The 6000-nt window shown below is 44.2% G+C and overlaps 1 non-coding gene across 1 annotated transcript; it reads left to right on the forward strand.

Moving 5' to 3' along the window:
• The first annotated feature begins 1172 nt into the window (after positions 1-1172).
• On the forward strand, positions 1173-1310 carry LOC119934683. The gene has a single exon (XR_005452997.1). It is a non-coding gene; the product is annotated as a small nucleolar RNA SNORA7 (small nucleolar RNA).
• The last annotated feature ends 4690 nt before the right edge of the window (positions 1311-6000 follow it).

Below are 6000 nucleotides of genomic sequence, written 5' to 3' on the forward strand. Positions count from 1 at the left end.
GACAGCCTTGAAATTCCTGGACTACACTCGGGAGATTCTCATAACCAAACCCACACTTGCTGGGTTGATATGGTTGATTAAATAAACCATAAATAAACCACGGATTAAATAAATCCATGCAGCTGAGCCCTAGTGGCTTCAAAGACAATCCCAAATTCTGGTAGAAGCTAGCAAGTTGTCCCATTCCCGGGTGTTATGAGCTCACTGTGGGCAGGGAATGTATCGTTTATTGTTGCAGTGTACTCTCATCATCATCATCATCATCAATCGTATTTATTGAGCGCTTACTATGTGCAGAGCACTGTACTAAGCGCTTGGGAAGTACAAATTGGCAACATACAGAGACAGTCCCTACCCAACAGTGGGCTCACAGTCTAAAAGGCGGAGACAGAGAACAAAACCAAACATACTAACAAAATAAAATAAATAGCATAGATATGTACAAATAAATTAAATAGAGTAAAAAAATATGTACAAACATATATACATATATACAGGTGCTGTGGGGAAGGGAGGGAGGTAAGATGGGGGGATGGAGAGGGGGACGAGGGGGAGACTCTCCCAAGCACTTACTACAGTGTTCTGCACACAGTAAGCGCTCAATAAATGCAATTGAATGAATGAACGTATCATGTATGAATGAATACATGAATGAATGAATGTATCATGAAGACTGTTGACCTTTGCCCGGGGTTAAATTGGGCAAGTTGGCAGAAGATTTCAGACCTGGAACTATTTTTGCAGGGGGATAGAGGGAGAATCTTTTAGATTCTTTTAGACTGTGAGCCCACTGTTGGGTAGGGACTGTCTCTATGTGTTGCCAATTTATACTTCCCAAGCGCTTAGTACAGTGCTCTGCACATAGTAAGCACTCAATAAATATGATTGATTGATTGATTGAGAATGGAGGGGTGCTCTCAGATCGCGAGCCCTTAAAGGCCATGCACCGTGTCTAGTTCCCCTCTGTGTATCTTTTCCTTTTAGACTGTGAGCCCACTGTTGGGTAGGGACCGTCTCTATATGTTGCCAACTTGTACTTCCCAAGCGCTTAGTACAGTGCTCTGCACACAGTAAGCGCTCAATAAATACAATTGATTGATTGATTGATTTTCCGAGTGTTCAGTAGGTGCTCTGCTCAGGTTGTTACTATTACTATTGCTAGCGTGTATTTCCCCCTCTCAGGATGGCACCTGGAGAGTATCCAGTACTCTACCAGTCTCGGCTACTGGAGGGAAAGTCAAGCAGTGGCCTACCTATTAAATTCCTAGCTTGGGAAGTGGCTAGAGAGTGGAAGACGATCTGCTGCAAGTCAAAACTCACCTGTGCTGGGCAGCAGCGGCAGGGGAGGTGATGATGATGATGGCATTTGTTAAGCACTTACTATGTGCCAAGCACTGTTCTAAGCTCTAGGGTAGATGCAAGGTGATCAGGTTGTCACAGTCTTAATCCCCGTTTTGCAGATGAGGCAACTGAGGCACAGAGAAGTTAAGTCACTTGCTCAAAGCTGCACAGCTGACAAGTGGCGGAGCCGGGATTAGAACCCATGACCTCTAACTCCCAAGCCTGGGCTGTTTCCACTAAGCCACGCTGCTTCTCAGTCGAGAGAGAGTAGGAGAGAGTTGAGGGCGGAGACTCAAGTTTATTGCACGGAAGAAGGCAGTGGTAAACCATTTCCTTATTTTTACCAAGAAAATTAACTGTCCGCACTACCAGAATGATTGCAGATAGAAGTGGGGTGTTCTGGGAGAGATGTGTCCATGGAGTCATTTTGGATCGGAAATGACTCAACAGCATAAGAAAAGACAAGACCCTGTATTCATTAAGCCCTTAGTACAGTGCTCTGCACACAGTAAGCGCTTAATAAATACGATTGAATGAATTGTTTATATTTTTTGTGTTATTATTTTATCTTTTCCTACCTGTCAGTTTTTCGTCCCCTCTCTCCCTGTTTTATTCTTATATTCTGAACCCTTCTGAGGGTTAGAGACTTTGGCTAATTCCCATCTGTGTGTTGTTTCCCAGTGTTTATCAATCAATCAATCAATCACATTTATTGAGCGCTTACTGTGTGCAGAGCACTGTACTAAGCGCTTGGGAAGTACAAGATGGCAACACATAGAGACAGTCCCTACCCAACAGTGGGCTCACAGTCTAAAAGGGGGAGACAGAGAATAAAACCAAACATACTAACAAAATAAAATAAATAGAATAGATATGTACAAGTAAAATAAATAGAGTAATACATATGTACAATCAATCAATCGTATTTATTGAGCGCTTACTGTGTGCAGAGCACCGTACTAAGCGCTTGGGAAGTACAAGTCGGCAACATATAGACAGTCCCTACCCAACAGTGGGCTCACAGTCTAAAAGGGGGAGATAGAGAACAAAACCAAACATACTAACAAAATAAAATAAATAGAATAGATATGTACAAGTAAAATAAATAGAGTAATAAATATGTACAATCAATCAATCAATCGTATTTATTGAGCGCTTACTGTGTGCAGAGCACTGTACTATATATGTACAGACATATATACATATATACAGGTGCTGTGGGGAAGGGAAGGAGGGAAGTTTAGTATTCATTCAATTGTCAGAGCACTGTACTAAGCACTTGGGAGAGCACAATACACAAAGACACAAAGACACATCCCCTGCCTACAACGAGGAGTCTAGAGGAGTGCTTTGCGGCCAGTAAGTGCTTAATAAAGACTATTAAAACAACGATTTCCGGTTAAATCCTTGTTTTCTTCTTGCTTCCACTATTTGTAAATAATTTTTATTTGCTGGCCCATCTTGAAGTCTTTCCTTCTCCTACTCAACCCCCTCTCACCCCCTCAACCATGTTCTCATCCCTTTTTTTTAATGGTATTTGTTAAGCACTTACCTTGTGCCAGACATTGTACTAAGCTCTGGGATAGATACATGATAATCAGGTCGGACACCACCCGTGTCTCACATGGAGCTCGTAGTCTTAATCCCCATTTGACAGGTAGCAGCGTGTTACGACGTCAGAGTAGCAGCGTGGCTCAATGGAAAGAGCCTGGGCTTTGGAGTCAGAGGTCATGGGTCATGGGTCACGGGGTCATGGGTTCAAATCCTGGCTCTGCCACTTGTCAGCTGTGTGACTTTGGGCAAGTCACTTCACTTCTCTGGGCCTCGGTTACCTCATCTGTCAAATGGGGATTAAGATTGGGAGCCCCCCATGGGACAACCTGATCACCTTGTAATCTCCCCAGCGCTTAGAACAGTGCTTTGCACATAGTAAGTGCTTGATAAATGCCATAATAATAATAATAACAATAATAATAACAATAATAATAATAACAGGTGAGGTACCTGAGGCACAGAGAAGGTGGGTGACTTGCCCAGGGTCACGCAGCAAAGTTGCGGAGCAAGGGTTAGACGCCAGGTCCCCTGACTCTCAGGCCTGCTCTCTTTCCACGAGGCCACACTGCTTCTCCTTTTAGACTGTCTCTCACGAGATGTCCCTCCTTTCAAAATCTGCCCCTTTCTCCTGTACTTCTAATCCTAATGTCATTTCCAACTGCTCACTGTCTTGTGGCTTCTTTTTCTTTCCCTTCAAACACACCATCTCTCCCTTTCTAAAAAAACTTTCTCTGGCTACCACATTTCACCTATCTCCCCAACTCCCCCCTTCCATTCCTATCCAAACTCTTCCAGTGGGTGTAACGATAAGCTCTTAGTACAGTGCTCTGCACACACAGTATGCGCTCAACAAATATGACAGAATGAATGAATAATAATAATAGTACTTGGTGCTACCTTACTACTTGTCAGGCACTGTACCAAACGCTGGGTTGCTTACAAGCAAGTTGGGTTGGACACAGTTCCTGCCCCACGTGGGACTGTCCCACTCCTTATTTTACAGATGAGGTAACTGAGGCACAGAGAAGTGAAGTGCCTTGCCCAAGGTCATACAGCAGACATGTGGTGAAGCGAGATTAGAACCCATGACTTTCTGACTCCCGGTCCTTTGCTCTATCCACTAAAGCATGCTCTATATTCTCACTGCCTCCATATCCTCTCTTTCCCCCTCCTTTTGACTTTTTTTATAATCCAGTTGCTTTCAAGCAAGTTGGGTTGGACACAGTTCCTGTCCCACGTGGGACTGTCCCACTCCTTATTTTACAGATGAGGTAACTGAGGCACAGAGAAGTGAAGTGACTTGCCCAAGGCCACACAGCAGACGTGTGGCGGAGCCGGGATTAGAACCCATGACCTCTGACTCCCAAGCCTGTGCTCTTTCCACTGAGCCACACCGTAGAGACTGCTTTCTCTAAGATCACTAATTACCCTCCTTCTTGCCAAATCTAAGGGCCTCTTTCTCTGACCATCTAATCCTCCTCCACCTCTTGGCTGCCTTCCAATAATAACGATAATTCCTGGACAGATGATCCAACCTGAGTTTTAACAATAATTGTGGTATTTATTAAACAATTACTTTGTGCCCAACACAAAGTGCTGGGGAAGATTCCAGTGCTTAGAACAGTGCTTGGCACATAGTAAGTGCTTAACAAATGTCATCGTTATTATGGAGAAGCAGCGTGGCTCAGCGGAAAGAGCCCGGGCTTTGGAGTCAGAGGTCATGGGTTCAAATCCCTGCTCTGCCAATTGCCAGCTGTGTGACCTTGGGCAAGTCATTTAACTTATCTGTGCCCTCAGTTACCTCATCTGTAAAATGGGGATAAAGACTGTGAGCTCCCCGTGGGACAACCTGATCACCTTGTAACTTCCCCAGCGCTTAGAACAGTGCTTTGCACATAGTAAGCGCTTAATAAATGCCATTATTATTACTATTATTATCATACAAGCTAAGCAAATGAGGTTGGACACAGTCCCTGTCTTGCTTGGAGGTCACAGTCTACACAGGAGGGGGAATAGGTATTTAATCCCCATTTTACAGATGAGGAAACAGAGGAATAGAGAAGTTGAGTGACTTGTACATAGCAGGTTACAAAGCAGACAAGAGGCAGAGGCAGGATTAGAATTCAGACCTTCTGACTTTCAGGTCAGTGCTATTTCTACTAGGCTCTGCTGTTCGGCTGACACAAACCTGCCTGCCTCTCCTTTCATCCATTCATTCATTCATTCATTCAATCGTATTTATTGAGCGCTTACTGTGTGCAAAGCACTGTACTAAGCGCTTGGGAAGTACAAGCTGGCAACATATAGAGACGGTCCCGACCCAACAACAGGCTCACAGTCTAGTAGGGGGAGACAGACAATACCTTTCTGATTTATCCTTTTTAATCTCTTGACTGTGAGCCCACTGTTGCGTAGGAACCGTCTCTAGATGTTGCCAACTTGCACTTCCCAAGCGCTTAGTACAGTGCTCTGCACACAGTAAGCGCTCAATAAATGCGATTGAATGAATGAATGAATGAATCTCTGCAGTCACAGACTTTTCTGCATTCAAGCTCTGGTCTGGCCCCCTTCTCTTCTCACTTTATGTTCACTCCCTTGGAAAGTTATGGCTTTAACTAGTTCCTCTCTGCAAATAATAATAACAATAATAATAATAATAATGGCATTTATTAAGTGCTTGCTATGTGCAAACCACTGTTCTAAGCACTGGGGAGGTTACAAGGTGATCAGGTTGTCCCACGGGGGGCTCACAGTCTTCACCCCCATTTTACAGATGAGGGAACTGAGGCCCAGAGAAGTGAAGTGACTTGCCCAAAGTCACACAGCTGGCATGGCTCCCAAATCAACCAACCGGTCAATCAATCAATGGTATTAATTGAGCTTTTACTGCGTGCAGAGCAGTGCAACTAAGGGGTTGGGAAAGTGCAATGCGAGAGTTGATATAGACAAATTTCCTGGGACCAATCAATCAATGAATGATATTTATTGAGTACTTACTTTGTGCAGAGCACTGTACTAAGCACATGGAAGAGTACAGTACTGTATGGCCAAGTGGATAGCGCAAGAGTCTCAGAGTCAGAAGGGCCTGCGCCCTGGTCCTGGGTC

Source organism: Tachyglossus aculeatus, chromosome 1 (assembly GCF_015852505.1).
Source record: "Tachyglossus aculeatus isolate mTacAcu1 chromosome 1, mTacAcu1.pri, whole genome shotgun sequence".
Lineage (NCBI taxonomy): Eukaryota > Metazoa > Chordata > Mammalia > Monotremata > Tachyglossidae > Tachyglossus > Tachyglossus aculeatus.